At 40.8% G+C, this 17,550-nt stretch overlaps 1 long non-coding RNA gene across 2 annotated transcripts in view; it reads left to right on the top strand.

The window, feature by feature from the left end:
• The window catches only part of LOC149449408 (uncharacterized), a 543,558-nt gene that overhangs the window by 73,476 nt on the left and 452,532 nt on the right, over positions 1 to 17,550 (top strand). The window lies entirely within an intron of this gene.

Genomic DNA, 17,550 nt, shown 5'->3' with positions numbered 1-17,550 from the left:
CAGCTGCCTCAGTTGCACTGCCACCTAGGAGCACCTGAGCGCAGCACAGGCCAGCACTCTCTCTGTGTGGACTATGGACCTCTTGTATGAATTCTTAATTTCTCTGCAGAGTCCCCTTGTCCTCATACACAGGGAATGATGAGGGAATGATGGTATCTTTACTCTGCACAATCGTCTCACAGCCTGTCCACACATGACCATTTAGTACATATATATATATATGACAGTATTCCATGTAGCAGTGAAGTGTCAGCGCTCCCTAGGATGGGAAGTGATGACATTAGCCTAGGAGCCCGGGTGATCAACAGTCTCTGATTGGAGGATCAGTCCGAACATCTCTGATACACGCACTGGCACACACGATCCTCCAGCTGTAACAGGGAGCCGGTTAGTGACTGAATGGGGTATGGCCAGCGCTGGCTCCACCTTCTTCTACACATCTGGAGCCAATCAATAGGCAGGGGTGTGCTCTGGTTGCAGGGTCAACCCTATGTGAGCAGGATGATCGGGTAACGATGTGTATGAGAGGGAAGCGGTATAGTGGTGGGAGTCTGCTTGTCTTCAGCCGAAGCCTGGACTCTGCACCCCGGCAGTAGCCATCAGAGGTGAACAGAGCCTAGGAGAATGGTGGGTCATGGAGGTGACAAGAGGAGGAGGGGGGCGGACAATGGTCAGGGTGAGGGAAGCGGATGCTGATTGATTGTGTGCGACACCATCATGTCATAAATCAGGGGTGGGCAACTGTGGCCCTCCAGCTGTTGGTGAACTACAAGTCCCATCATGCCTCTGCCTTTGGGAGTCATGCTTGTAACTGTCAGTTTTGCAATGCCTCATGGGACTTGTAGTTCTACAACAGCTGGAGGGCCACAGTTGCCCACCCCTGTCATAAATGATCCTTCAGCTGAGGGGAGGGACAGCAGAGGGGGAGGAAGAAAGGACAGGGGAAGATGCCAGGTGTCTGGGGTCAGTGTAGCAGCTCAGGTGTCACTCCTTCCATTGTTCCTCTCAGACTCTTACTGCAAGCCCGCTGGCGACTGCTGATCACTGTGGAGTTTTGTAACTTTATCTCTTTTTTTTTTTGTTTCTCTGTCTGGTTGGTTAATACCATTAATTTATAGTTGGTTAATATATATTTTGCCTTTAATATTGGTGCTGGTGGCTTCCTATGGAACTTATTTTTGCAAATTAAAAGAAATTTATCAGTTTCATTTAATATTTTCTGTTTTTGAAATTTGTTAAAATTAATTAATTAATCAATTAATTAATTTGTTTATTTTTGGGGGGCACAAGTAGCTGGTCTTGTCTAGGGTGCAAAATAGTCTAGCACCGACCCGGGTTCCACAATGGCTGGAGTGTTGAAGGTTGCCCACATCCATCCTAGAGGCTAATTTTCGGTAATTTCTGCTGTTTGTTTTGGTGACCAGTTAGTTTTTATTATCAAGTAGAACAAAAGTCTTTATCTGTGAGACTTGGAGCAAATAGATATTGGAGCTTGGAAACGTGGCAAAAAATAGAGGTGTCTTAAAGCACATTAGCAGCAATTAGTGAAAAACATATGATTGGTTGCTACTGGAAGAACTTTTTCAGTTCTTTCCCTCTGAGTTTTATACATGGGACCCAGTGAATGAACTGACTTACACTTTTGCAGTGTTTACCAGACTAGGTCTTTTGAGGACATGTTGGGCAATTTATTGTACCTTAGAAAGTAATAAAATAACCATTGCAGATCATTATTATGAGGTGTAATTAAGGAGTTTTGTATATTTTACAAACAATATCCTCACTAACATTTTTTTATCTGATGGGAAACAATAAAGGAAATTACAACACTTCTTGGAAGTGCGGAAATGTTTTAAACATCTTTCATAATTTATGTCACTCTGCCTATGAATATCTGGGAAACTGCTTTGTTAGTAACATGGTACTTAATTTATCACCCTCCACCAATAATCTCTTTGGACAACAAACAAAATGGAAGTTTTTCTTGTATTAGAGTATACTGGCAACACCACTGCTACGAGGATGGCAGATTTATCATAAGCCTTAAAGAAAACAGCTTTCAGACAAATCTGTTTTCTTTGGTAGCCTAAATAATTCTTTTTATTTTGTGGCTTTGTGAAGATGGTGACTAAATTTGTTCCATTTTAATAAACCACATTATTCAGAGAACTGTTTAGTTTAATTTTTACTACAAGTTGCTTTATGCATTTTTTTGGGTTTGAGCTTTGTTTTTGTACAGTTCAGTCTGGAAAACCAGACTGGTTTGAGAGTTATGAATTTACAATATTTTACTTTATACCCCCAAAATTGTATTTTGTTATATTAATATTTTGCAAATAAGATGTATGATTATGTGCATGAAAGTGTTAAAGAATATGCTTGCTTCTGTATTCATCGAAATCCAGTCTATGACCAATACCATAGCAGAGCTTGATTATTAGTGGTTGTGCCTGAACACTGGACCTGTTGATTGGTAGAGATCATGTAATTGATGCCACAGTCCTGGAGGGAGCACACATACTAGTGATTACAGGAGCTGGAATGTTTTTTCTTTCTTCCACAATCTTTTTATTGAGTATAAAAATGGAAATAACAAAGTATTATAAGAAAGTACAGTATGAAGACAAAGTCACAAATCCATATGGAATTATAGTGACATAACCCTCAATGACAAGGTTAAGCAATACAAAATGCTTTTTTTTTTTTTGTAAATCAGAGTATAAAGCATATGGGATCATCAAATAAGTGGGGAGATTCTTAAGTCGACTCTCTAGTTCACAAAATCAAGCATATACGTATTTAGAGCACTAGAACTCCAAAGATCAAGTTCAAAAGAATGACCAAAGGGGCAATTCCTCTTAATAGCACTAAACATTCACTCAGTAGCTACAAAGCAGCTGAGGTTGTCCCAAATCCAACTCACAGTTCAGTTGTTTCTAGTGCCTAAATTCATATTGAGGAGCTCTACAGGGAACTATGCAGCAAACCAGCAATGCACGAGACCTAGCCCTATGGGCACTATCAAGTATTGTAGTATTAAAGTGTTACTAAACCCACAACAGTAAAAGCAGTCTGTATATGCAGTAAAGCATGCTTGTCATACTCACTGTGGAACCTAAGGGGTTAATCCTCTGCATTGTGTAAAAAGGCTGTTTGATCCTGTCTTCTCTGATTCCCTTCTTCTTCTACTGTGCCCAATCTATCTGCTGATAAATCGGAGCCTTGGGGGCAAGCTGCATATGCTCAGTTTGGTGTGTATTGCTAGGGAGTTTTTCTTTTTGAGAGTGCATGTGATCAGCACAGGGCCAATCAGCACTGTCCAGATAGAGGGTCAGGGGTCCTGCAGACTCATAGAACAATCAGGGGAGAATTAAAACTCCTCCTACAAGCTTTAACCAGTGCTCTGCTGGACACTGATAGAAGTCACAATATTGTTCTAACTGCTGATGAGAAAAGGTATTTAACAGTTTATATTTAATATTATAATTGCATTTCCTTGTTCTGTGTACTGTGGGAGACCAGATATAGTGAATGCAGGTTCCTGGGTTTAGTAACACTTTAAACAGAAAAACTAAATAAGATAAATAGGATAATGTTTGCAAGTAACTGGTAATGTTTATGGTAGGAGCTGGAATGTTTTAAACACTTTTGCCCAAATGTTCAGACATCTTACCTGCCCTGTAATAGCAAAGCAAGAAATATTTTATTAGGTATAACTGTACTTTAAGAATGTTTTTTTTCTGTTTTTAGATATCTTTGAAAAGAATATCAGTGATCACATGCAAAGTATGTTTAACTGTTGCATCACACTTCCAAGTCATAGGTCAACCCGTTAAGCAGTAAAATTAATGTTTTCTGCATTGTTTCCAATTAAAAAAAAGCCTGTGCCTGTTAACTGCCATTTTTAGGTCTTGGTTTTAAAGGGTCAATCTGACCAAAACTGATATATTAGTTTTTGACGATTGCCAAAGATTTAATAACTTCCCAATTTTTTATATATATTTTTGGAATATGACAGCGAGATCTCTGACACTGATTTCCCATCACCACCCTTATGCTGTAATCATTACTAAAGGGTCTTTCTCTGTCTGCTTGATTCTCTAGTGATTTCATATTTTACATATTTTAGAATGCAGTATGAAAGCAAAAACCCTACATTGGCTGCACAGGCAGAAAAGGGTTAAACTGGTTCTATTGCTGTGAGATTTTGGCATTGGAGTCAATGAGAGATATAAGAAGCCAAAGAGTGATTTAACTGATAAGCATGTACAGAAAACATAATATGAAATAAGGGCTGATATAACTTTGAAATTGTCAGATAGATATGGCATCTGTTACATTTGCTGAAAAAGACATACACATTGTTTACAGTAATTTGTGTATACCTGTATATTTGATACATCTATATATATACAGTTGCAAGAAAAAGTATGTGAACCCCTTGGGATTACGTGGAATTTTGCATGAATTGGGCATAAAATGTGCTCTGAACGTCATCTAAGTCACAACAATAGAAGAACACAGTCTGCTGAACATAATACTACACAAACATTAGATGTTGCCATGGTTTATTGCACATAACATGTAAACATTCACAGTGCAGGGAGGAAAAAGTATGTGAGGCCCTAGCTTAATGACTTCTCCCAGAGCTAATTGGAGCCAGGAGTGAGCCAACCTTGACTCCAATCAGTGTGATGATATTGGATGTGTTGCTGACAGCTGTCCTGCCCTTAAAAAACACACACCTGTTTTGGGTTTACTGGTTTCAAGAAGCACTGTCTGATGTGAACCATGCCTCGCAGAAAAGAGCTCTCAAAAGACCTACGATCAAGAATTGTTGACTTGCATGAAGCTGGAAAGGGTTACAAAAGTATCTCCAAAAGTCTTGATGTTCATGTGTCCACGGTAAGACAGACTGTCTACAAATGGAGAAAGTTTAGCACTGTTGCTACTCTCCCTAGGCGTGGTCGTCCTGTAAAAATGACTGCAAGAGCACAGCGCAGAATGCTGCATGAGGTAAAGAAGAATCCCAGAGTGTCAGCTAAAGAGCTACAGAAATCTCTGGCACATGCTAACATTTTTGTTGACACATCTACAATAAGGAAAACATTAAACAAGAATGGAGTACATGGGAGGACACCAAGGAGGAAGCCATTGCTGTCCAAAAAGAATATTGCAGCACGTTTGAAGTTTGCAAAAGAGCACCTGGATGTTCCACAGCACTACTGGCAGAATATACTGTGGACAGATGAAACCAAGATTGAGTTGTTTGGGAAGAACACACAACACTATGTGTGGAGAAAAAAAGGCACAGCACACCAACATCAAAACCTCATCCCCACTGTGAAACATGGCGGAGGGAGCATCATGGTTTGGGGCTGCTTTGCTGCCTCAGGGCCTGGACGGATTGTTGTCATTGATGGGAAAATGAATTCCAGAGTTTATCAAGACGTTTTGCAGGAAAACGTACGACCATCTTTCCGCCAACTGAAGCTCCGCAGAGGATGGGTGATGCAACAGGACAATGACCCAAAGTATACAAGTAATTCAACAAAACAATGGCTGCAACAGCACAGAATACGCCATCTGGAGTGGCCCAGTCAGAGTCCTGACCTCAACCCCATTGAAATGCTGTGGCATGACCTTTAGAGAGCGATTCACACCAGACATCCCAAGAATATTGCTACACTGAAACAGTTTTGTGAAGAAGAGTGGTCCAAAATGACTCCAGATCGTTGTGCAGGTCTGATCTGCAACTACAGGAAACGTTTGGTTGAGGTTATTGCTACCAAAGGAGGGTCAACCAGTTATTAAGTCCAAAGGTTCACATACTTTTTCCTCCCTGCACTGTGAATGTTTACATGTTATGTGCAATTAAATCATGGCAACATCTAATGTTTGTGTAGTATTATGTTCAGCAGACTGTGTTCTTCTATTGTTGTGACTTAGATGACGTTCAGAGCACATTTTATGCCCAATTCATGCAAAACTCCACGTAATCCCAAGGGGTTCACATACTTTTTCTTGCAACTGTATATATATATATATATATATATATGTATATATGTATGTATATACCTCGTACTGTATGCCAGCCATTTATTGATTGCTATAGGAAAAAGAATGTTTGCATACTCCCACTGGCCCTCCTGTACTGGAGTGTTTAGTAAATCAGATTGCCATTCTTGTTTCTAGGACATGAAATAGAGAATGGTCTATGGATAACAGAAATTATTTTAATATGGACCATCAGATGTACTTTTTCACATTATAGGACCAGTTCTAGTTTAATTTAAAGGAGCTCTGTAGTCACAGGGTACACGTTCATTTTTTAACATCAGCATTGGTAATGGCAATGCAAACAATAGTTATTTTTGACAGTTCAAAATGTTTACTTGAAGAGGGTGGTAAGGTAGGTTACAGGCAGGCTACAGTTATCAGTTAGGTACACTTGCTGTGCATAATGCTCATTTGATGGAAAAGATTCTCAGAAAATGGTCACAAGGAAAAATATGCCTGGACAATTTTCAGAGGATGAACCACCTTGAATAATTTTAGTATCAGGTTTCTATGGCATTAATTTACTAAAGGCAAATAGGCTGTTCACTTTGCAAAGGGAATTGAACTGTGGAAGAGAATGTTACCTAAAGCTAATGAATGCCAGTAAATGTTCACTTCGCAAAGAATACCCAATCACACGCAAGGCAAAAAAATAAATTTTTGCTTGCATATGATTTGATGATGGAGGTCAGCAAAGCTTCACCTCATTCACTAAGTTCAGTTCCCTTGCAAAGTGCAACTTCCCTTGCAAAGTAAACCGTCTAGTTGCCTTTAGTAAATAAATCCCTAGAAATAGCTATTAATCAGTCTGGAACAATCTGCACTGCCTTTGCTTGGATTTGTACTAAAATATATATAAACTTATACCCCTAATGGTTCAGCCATGTCAAACAAAGCAACATTTCTACATAAGCTTCGCAGACTTTAGCACAGTTGTCTGATATTGATATTGTTCAATTTCATGTTGAACTTCTTGGTTTCAAAATATATAAATGATGGTTTTTTTTGTAGAATGACATCCAAACAGAGTCAAACCCATAGCATGTTTTACCTGCTCCTATGAGATTTTGTATGGCCATGACTTGCAGTGTGCTACATATACAAAACATTTGGCAGTACATAAAATACTTCTTTCTCTTGCATGCACCAAAGTGTCTTGTGAAAGAATTTATTTGAAGAAGAAAATTGTAAAATACTGATTAAGACCTTGGAGCAGACAGCATCCTCTAGAAATGTTTTTCTTTTATCAAACACTGAGACAGATATCAGCTAAATATTAGTTTATGATGTCATCCCTGTTAAATGTGCTCATTCTCTTTCACTCTCGCTAGGGAGACATGACTAAAGTCTACATAAAAAATGTTAACATCTTGAGAACTGTTTAATACAATTCAGCTCTGCACCATTGGACTTTAACATATACTATATTGCCAAAAGTATTGGGATGGCTGCCTTTACATGCACATGGACTTTAATGGCATCCCAGTCTTAGTCCGTAGAGTCCAATATTAAGTTGGCCAACTCTTTGCAGCTATAACAGCTTCAACTCTTCTGGGAAGGCTGTCCACAAGGTTTAGGAATGTGTCTATGAGAATGTTTGACCATTCTTCCAGAAGTGTATTTGTGAGGTCAGGCACTGATGTCGGATGAGAAGGCCTGACTCGCAGTCTCTGCTCTAATTCATCCCAAAGGTGTTCTATCGGGTGGAGGTCAGGAGTCTGTGCAGGCCAGTCAAGTTCCTCCACCCCAAACTCACTCATCCATGTCTTCATGGACCTTGCTTTGTGCACTGGTGCGCAGTCATGTTAGAACAGGAAGGGACCATCACCAAACTGTTCCCACAAAGTTGGGAGCATGAAATTGTCCAAATTTTCTTGGTGTGCTGATGCCTTAAGAGTTCCCTTCACTGGAACTAAGGGGCCAAGCCCTGAAAAATAACCCCACACCATAATCCCCCCTCCACTAAACTTTACACATGCCACAGTGCAGTCAGGCAAGTACCACTCTCCTGGCAACTGCCAACCCCAGACATCGGATTGCCAGGCAGAGAAGCGTGATTTGTCACTCTAGAGGACACGTCTTCACTGCTCTAGAGTCCAGTGGCGGTGTGCTTTACACCACTGCACCCAATGCTTTGCATTGCACTTGGTGATGTAAGGCATGGATGCAGCTGCTCAGCCATGGAAAACCATTCCATCTTGAAGTGCTCTACGCACTGTTGTTGTGCTAATCTGAAGGCCACACAAAGTTTGGAGGTCTTTAGCTATTGACTCTGCAGACAGTTGGTGACTTCTGTGTGCTGTGTGCCTCAGCCTGCCCTGACCCCACTCTATCGTTTTACGTGGCCTACCACTTTGTGGCTGAGTTTCTGTTGTTCCCAGTTGCTTCCACTTTGTTATAATACCACTAACAGTTCACCGTGGCATATTTAGTAGCAAGGAAATTTCATGGATGGACTTGTTGCATAGGTGGCAACCTATCATGGTACCACACTTGAATTCACTGAGCTCCTAAGAGCGACCCATTCTTTCACAAATGTTTGTAGAAGCCGTCTGCATGCCTAGGTGCTTGATTTTATACACATGTGGCCATGGAGGAGATTGGAACACCTGAATCCAATGATTTGGAGGGATGTCCCAATACTTTTGGCAATATAGTGTATTTTGATACACTTGTGTGAGCAATTACTGGTTCTGCTCATCAGACGTGGGACATTTGCCTGACCATTTACTGTGTATGTAATTTTTCTGTCATCTGTTTCTTCCCTTTATTAGTTGTTGTCCATTGACAAGTATTAAAATATAAATCAGATGGGATCATTCATCTGTTTATATATGCACGATTGTGTTATAAATACTACGTAACTAATGTCAACATCTTCAGGACTGGGCAATACAAAGATTTCAGCTTTGTACCAATGATCATCACCCTTGGCAATGCTTGCTTCACCAATGAATGGTCATCTTCATCATACTTAGTGACACTTGAGCAATTGCTGTAGATGCAATTTTACTTTCATCTGTTTCTTCAGTGTTGTTTACCGAGCACAAAAATGTAGAACTCCGACAGTATCATTTGCCTGATTGTATTTGCACAATTGTGTTATAAATACAATGTAAATTACAAGTCTTTTGTGCTAATTTGTAACATCAGATGTAAAGGCAATGTTAGATGAAGTCTGTAGTCTCATGAAAATTTGATTGGTTGGCCAGTGGAGCTCCCAGACTTTGCCCAGAGGACCAGTCCAGCCCTGTGTATAGTTTTATTTTCATCATGATGATGCTGAAAAGTCTGAGGTGGGTTTAAAGGTTTTGACACTATCACTTGTACAGTACATCATATGGTTGCTGCACACATAGTGCCTGTACGTCTGTATGTTGGGTAAGTTTTGACTAGAATTTTGTTTCTTCACTCTTTGTATGAAAAAAAACATAATGGCAAATAATTTGGATTTCTAATCAGATCAATTTTCTTCTAGGCATGGTACCTTGTAATGATCTTCTATGGTAGGGGAAATCCATCAGTTTTATGGACAGAAAGACAGCAAAAGACCAATGAGTGATGACATGATGTCATTTGAAAGTACTTTAAAAAAAAGTTTGCTTTTAACATTTTGTTTTTAAAATGAATGAACTTTCTCAAATGAAAACCCATTCATTGTTAAAAATTAAATTGTCTGAGAATCTGCATCATCTCAGATGAAAACGAACACCAATTTGACCCCCAATAACAATTAAAAAATTGAATGAATGTTCTTAAAATGAAAAATTTTAAACAAAATTCCACTAGTGTATGGAGCTTCACCACTGACCAACAGTGTAAAGGGGCATTGTACTACTGGCCACCAAGGTAAATGGACATTTATCCACTGACCACCAATGTAGGGGGGCACTTCTCTATTGATTACCAATTTAAAGATAACTTGTGTTTTGCCAATTCATTAAAAACGAACAGAAAATTGAATGGCTGTTCTTAACCGCTTGCCGCCCTGCCACTGTGTATATACGTGTGCAGGGCGGCAGTGGAGCGCAAAACCACGTTTAAAAACGGGTTCCACGCTCCCGACACTTTCGCCGGCAGGGGGCGCGCGCGTGCTCCCGCCGACCCGCGGGTGACACTATTTGATCCAGGAGGGATCAATCATTAGATTTCAGCCAGTGATTTCTGGCTGAAATCACATGATCGGTCCCTGTCCTATCCTGTCCTGTGTTGACATACACACAGGGCAGGATATGATGTCATTCTTCTCTGCCTGGACACATTCCGTTCCAGACAGAGAAGAAGACATCCAAAAAGTGAGTACACAAGCACTACACTACAGTTAGAACACTCTAGGACACATTTAACCCCCTGATCGCCCCCCCCCTCCAGTTAACCCTTCACTGCCCTGTCACCAGTGTTACTGATCAGTGAAGCGATTTTTACTGATCAGTGTCGCTGGCGACTTCCGATAGAGTTAGCACCCCTCCCAGATAGCGCCAGATTGCCCGCCAGTACACCAGTAATCCCGTTTAACCCCTTGATCACCCCCCCCCTCCAGTTAACCCCTTCACTGCCCTGTCACCCAGTGTCACTGATCAGTGAACCAATTTTTACTGATCACTGTATCAGTGTCGCTGGCGACTTCCGATAGAGTTAGCGCCCCTCCCAGATAGCGCCAGTTTGCCCGCCAGTACACCAGTAATCCCGTTTAACCCCTTGATCACCCCCCCCCCTCCAGTTAACCCCTTCACTGCCCTGTCACCCAGTGTCACTGATCAGTGAACCAATTTTTACAGATCACTGTATCAGTGTCGCTGGCGACTTCCGATAGAGTTAGCGCCCCTCCCAGATAGCGCCAGATTGCCCACCAGTACACCAGTAATCCCGTTTAACCCCTTGATCGCCCCCCCCCAGTTAACCCCTGCACTGCCCTGTCACCAGTGTCACTGATCAGTGAACCAATTTTTACTGATCACTGTATCAGTGTCGCTGGCGACTTCCGATAGAGTTAGCGCCCCTCCCAGATAGCGCCAGATTGCCCGCCAGTACACCAGTAATCCGGTTTAACCCCTTGATCACCCCCCCCTCCAGTTAACCCCTTCACTGCCCTGTCACCAGTGTCACTGATCAGTGAACCAATTTTTACTGATCACTGTATCAGTGTCGCTGGCGACTTCCGATAGTGTTAGCGCCCCTCCCAGATAGCGCCAGTTTGCCCGCCAGTACACCAGTAATCCTGTTTAATCCCTTGATCGCCCCCCCCCCAGTTAACCCCTGCACTGCCCTGTCACCAGTGTCACTGATCAGTGAACCAATTTTTACTGATCACTGTATCAGTGTCGCTGGCGACTTCCGATAGAGTTAGCGCCCCTCCCAGATAGCGCCAGCTTGCCCGCCAGTACACCAGTAATCCCGTTTAATCCCTTGATCGCCCCCCCCCCAGTTAACCCCTTCACTGCCCTGTCACCAGTGTCACTGATCAGTGAACCAATTTTTACTGATCACTGTATCAGTGTCGCTGGCTACTTCCGATAGTGTTAGCGCCCCTCCCAGATAGGGCCAGTTTGCCCGCCAGTACACCAGTAATCCCGTTTAACCCCTTGATCACCCCCCCCCCCAGTTAACCCCTTCACTGCCCTGTCACCAGTGTCACTGATCAGTGAACCAATTTTTACTGATCACTGTATCAGTGTCGCTGGCGACTTCCGATAGTGTTAGCGCCCCTCCCAGATAGCGCCAGTTTGCCCGCTAGTGCACCAGAAATCCCATTTAACCCCTTGATCGCCCCCCCAGTTAACCCCTTCACTGCCCTGTCACCAGTGTCATTGATTACAGTGAACAGATTTTTACTGATCACTGTATTAGTGTCACTGGTGACTTCCGATAGTGTTAGCGCCCCTCCTAGATAGCGCCAGTTTGCCCGCTAATGCACGGGATTTTTTTTACCAAAAACATGTAGCAGAATACATTTTGGCTTAAATTTATGACTAACTTTGAGTTTACGATATATTTTTTATAGCTGAAAGTAGAAAATATTGTTTTTTTTCAAAATTTTTGTGGTTTTTTTGTTTATAGCGCAAAAAATAAAAAGCGCACAGGTGATCAAATACCACCAAAAGAAAGCTCTATTTGTGTGAAAAAAAGGACGTAATTTTCGTTTGGGTGCAGCATTGCATTACCGCGCAATTATCATTTGAGTTAGTGCAGCGCTGTATAGCAAAAAAAGGCATAAATTACAGTATCTATACCATAGTTTGTAGACGCTATAACTTTCACACAAAGCAATCAATATACACTTATTGGGATTTTTTTTACCAAAAACATGTAGCAGAATACATTTTGGCTTAAATTTATGACTAACTTTGAGTTTACGATATATTTTTTATAGCTGAAAGTAGAAAATATTGTTTTTTTTCAAAATTTTTGTGGTTTCTTTGTTTATAGCGCAAAAAATAAAAAGCGCACAGGTGAACAAATACCACCAAAAGAAATCTCTATTTGTGTGAAAAAAAGGACGTAATTTTCGTTTGGGTGCAGCATTGCATGACCGCGCAATTATCATTTGAGTTAGTGCAGCGCTGTATAGCAAAAAAAGGCATAAATTACAGCATCTATACGATAGTTTGTAGACGCTATAACTTTCACACAAAGCAATCAATATACACTTATTGGGATTTTTTTTACCAAAAACATGTAGCAGAATACATTTTGGCTTAAATTTATGACTAACTTTGAGTTTACGATATATTTTTTATAGCTGAAAGTAGAAAATATTGTTTTTTTTCAAAATTTTTGTGGTTTTTTTGTTTATAGCGCAAAAAATAAAAAGCGCACAGGTGATCAAATACCACCAAAAGAAAGCTCTATTTGTGTGAAAAAAAGGACGTACATTTTGTTTGGGTATAGCATTGCATGACCGCGCAATTATCATTTGAATTAGTGCAGCACCAAACAGCAAAAAAAAGGCCTGGTCATTAAGGGGGGTAAATCCTCTGGGGCTCAAGTGGTTAAAATGAAAATTTTGAAACAAAGTTCTACTAGTGTATGGAGTTTCACCACTGTCCAACAGTGTAAGGGGACATTGAACCACTGGGCACCAATGTGAGGGGACATTTCTCCTCTGACCACCAATGTAGGGGGGCACTTCTCTATTGATTACCAATTTAAAGCTAACTTGGGTTTTGCCAATTCATTAAAAACTAACAATTAGAAAATGTAATGGATGTTCTTATAATGAAAATTTTGAAACAAAATTCTACTAGTGTATGGAGTTTCACCACTGTCCAACACTGTAAGGGGACATTGAACCACTGGTCACCAATGTGAGAGGACATTTCTTCTCTGACCACCAATGTAGGGGGGCACTTCTCTATTGATTACCAATTTAAAGCTAACTTGTGTTTTGCCAATCCATTACAAACTAACAATTAGAAAATTTAATGGATGTTCTTATAATGAAAATTTTGAAACAAAATTCTACTAGTGTGTGTAGCTTCACCACTGACAAACAGTGTAATGGGGCATTATACCACTGACCACCAATGTAGGGGGCATTTCTCTATTGATTACCAATTTAAAAGTAACTTTGCCAATTCATTACAAACAACAAGTTTGCTTTAGTACTGCATCCCCAACAGCATATACTTACCATGAACCAAAGAAAATACCCAGTCTTTTTGGATCAGGCGGGGCATGTGACTCACTTCATGTGATAGCACTGACTGACCCAAATCCTGTCACATAGAAGGTGTCTATAGGTCTTTTGCTCCTTCAGCTAAACCACATCATATTGCTGGCAAAAATGTTGTCGTATAGGAGGAGAAGGAGGAGTTAAAAAAATGATCTGCTCTTGGTGTCAAGCATGTTAGGCATGTATAGGTATATTTTGCTTTATTCGCTCTGCAAGCAGAACACGTTATATATTTTTAAGTTATTTTTTTAAATATTCCATTTATATTCCAACCTACAGAACATTTAGATATTAGACAGCATAGACTAATCATATTGTTTAACGTACCCCCTATTTGTAAGTACTTCTGTCATGTTTCTTCGCTTTAATGGTCTAAAGAATGCTTACTGGTGTCAATCTGAGACTGCTACAGGAAAAGATTATAATCCATCTGTTGATACTTATAATTATGCCAGTTTTAGTTAGATAAAGGAACTGCTGACCAGCAGTTTTCACTGGAGGCTGCAGGTGGCTGAGACAATTTCTGTTTTATCAGAGCCTTTCAATGCACCAGTTGTAAGCAATGACTCAGAAGGCCTGAGGCCACTTGTGGTTTTACTGTCATGGTTTTGCAGTAAGAAGTGAATAGTCAACAAGAAAAACAGGTGTGTTTTGCACAAAATAAATGTGCAACAGTAAAGAAAGTAAATTAAAGTAAAATAATATTAAGTAAAGTAATAAAAGAAAGCACAGCTATGGCTTTTCAGATGTGTACGTAGCAACTATAGAGTCAATCAATGAAAGTGCAGTGGGTAAAGGGTCTGTGTTGCAGTAATTTCAATGATTTTATGCTTAGCATTTACCAGTATTCAAAGATAGCTACTCAATCTGTAGCAGCTCATGTTATCCAATACAGCTATCAATAACCATGGCACAGAACCCGTTTTAATCTGCAATAGAAAATCTGTAGCTAGAAGTAGTTATTAAATGGACTTAGCTGCTGCCAATCATTGCTCCAGGATTTCTGTTGTGGCATGGTCCTAACTACATAAAAAACTTTGAACTGACAAGCCATGGTGGGTATTCCACTGGAATCGTTGCCATGGTGTTGTACGAGTCTCCATTACTAAACTGTTCTGAACTTCCTCTCTTTCTCCGGTTCCCTCACCACTCACTCCCGTAGTTGGGAACCCTGCCTTTAGCCCAGGCCTACTTGATCCAAGATTTCAAACAATGAAATCTAATGGCCTTTACCAGGCACAACACTTTTCGGAAAGACGTTGGGTTCCTAGACAGCAAATTCTTGATGACCCGGTATATATGGAGTTATCTTTCTGGCAGAAGATCCAGCTGGCACACCTGTCTTGAATCTTTACCCCCTGCTGAATCCTTTTGCTGTTGCCTGATTCTGTTTGAACTTTTGTGCATGGATAGTTCCACATTGTACCACGCAGTTTCTCAGACTTACCGCATGCTCGTAACCCTATCCCCGACCTACCGGTTACTATTAATTAAAATGGGAATGCGATCTGGGTCTGAGCCTCATAAACAAACAGGTGGAGAGGATCTGGGGCTAAGCCTCATAAAAAAAATAGGTGCAGAGGATCCTCCTGTTCACTTACAAAACATCTATCGGCTCCAGATACCAAGAATTGGGATTCAAATTGTTAACATACTGGTACTTCAATCCCAGCAGGATTAAACAGGATATTTCCCCAATGTCCCAATGTATGCTGGCATTGTGGGAAGAAGATTGGCTTTCTTCTGCACATCTTTTGGTCCTGCCGTTACCTGCATACCTTTTGGTCCGAGGTTCATCGCATTACCCACAAATTCATTGAACATGTTTTACTGTGGGACTCGGCGTTCTTTCTACCATATCTCTGTAAAGACTTACAAACGCTCCATTTTACCATTACTGCTCACTGCAGAGAAAAGCTGTATTCCACTTTTCTGGATGCAGTCACAAGCACCGTCGATCTCCATCTTGTTGAAAAAGGTTACTGAAATAAATGAGATGGAGGACCCAGTGACCACAGAGAGGGGCCTTTGAGAAAAATTCTTCAAAAAGTGGTTCTACTGGCACAACTTCATTTACTCAGAGGAGTACCCATCCTTGTTGGCTGAATTGACATCCTGTGGCATTGGGAGGTCGCTTTTTCATCTCTTCTGGGTCAGAGGAGACAGAGGTGTGGACATGGATTCTATCCCCTTTCCTGCTCTCCCCTCTCCCTTCTTCTCCTCCCTCCCCCCCTTTATTCTCTTTTTCCCCCATTCCGCCTTCCTCACTCTTTTCTTCCTACCTGCAATAAAACTGAAAAACACAGGGTACAGAGACAACCGGCTGCCCAGTCCCCTGGGGTAATTTGCATACACTACTTTTCTCTCTCTGTTGGGTGCTAGATGTTCTGATAGACAGTGTGTTGAATTGCAAGTGGACTAAATTGAAAAGTGGTTCTCTCTTGCTGAACCCCTGGGTGGACATGCGTTTATTTCAGTTGTTTATGCTATGTGTTCTCTGAATGTTTACCCTATGATTAAAATAAAGAATTGAGGAAAAAAAAAAGCTTTGAAGCATAAACTGCAGGTTGCTTTAATTAATTGCAGTACATTACATTACAAAACAGTCCACGGTTTATCATAAACTAGATTTTTATGTACAGAGCAAGACTTCAGTCTTTGACGATTGGAATATTTGTTTTTTTCTAGATTAGGAAAACTTGAATCAGTATCTAAAACTGTATGTAACTAGATGTATCTGTAGCATTGCACAATATATGGCCAAAAGGAGGTGGGCTAGTGCTTGGTCTTGTTTTTTAAATGCAAACATCTTAGCTTGCTTTGAAGTGTTATACTGCAGTGTGAATAAAGTGTTACTAAACCAACAACAGTAAAATCAGTCTTTATGCTGCAAGAGTGGATCAGGAAAGTAGAACAACTGTGCCCCCCCCTGTGTTGGCAAAAGACCAGCGACGTACGGGTATGTTGCTGGTCCTGTAGCTGCCGCCCGTTTGCAGTACGTAGCAGGAGGGCGGCCCGAAATTGGTTAAAAAGAACCTTTGTATTTCCCAAGCATGTAAATGTAGTACTATTTTCCTGATCCACTCTTGTAGCATGTTCTTACTTTCTTTCCTAAAAATTTGTATCCTGGTCAAACTAAACAGTACTGTTACTGATATGCAAATGTTGACTTTTTGTCACACTTCAAGAGCCAAGCCTTCTTCTCCATCTCTGTCCACACCCCCTCCCGGATTCTGACAGAGCGCACTGAAAATTGACTCTCATAGGGAAAAGATGTTGCGGCCATGATTGATAGCATAGCCTCACCTTCTCCATGCTGTGTAAGGGAGGAGATGGAGCTCCCAGCGGGGGAGTGGCTCTCTGTGGGCAGACTAGAGCAGAGGTTTTACTCCCTCATTATGCACTGATGAGTGGTTTATTAAAAAAATATTTCACTGTTCACAGCAATTTCTGTACATATTTGCAAAGGATAGAGTTGATTTCAATAATAGCACATTTCAGCAGAATTCAGGCAATGATCATCACATTTCTCAGCAGATGTTTCATGTATATCCTGTCATGTATGTTTATGCATGTCATGCTTACATATCTATGACCTGCCACTGTGGACTGTTTGAAAAAAATGATGCAGAAAACTACCAACACTTTACTTGTCAACTGTGTGTTATTAAACCCAGGACCCTGCATTCACTATATATAGTCTACCACAGTACACAGAACATGGAAATTACATTATTTTAGTAAATATAAACTGCTGAATACCTTTTCTCATCAGCAGTTAGAGCAGTCTTGTGATTTCTATCAGTGTCCAGCAGAGC

The sequence above is a fragment of the Staurois parvus genome, unplaced genomic scaffold (assembly GCF_062004578.1).
Source record: "Staurois parvus isolate SC_StPar_1 unplaced genomic scaffold, SC_StPar_1.0 ptg000619l, whole genome shotgun sequence".
Lineage (NCBI taxonomy): Eukaryota > Metazoa > Chordata > Amphibia > Anura > Ranidae > Staurois > Staurois parvus.
This window is presented reverse-complemented; position numbering and strand designations above follow the sequence as displayed.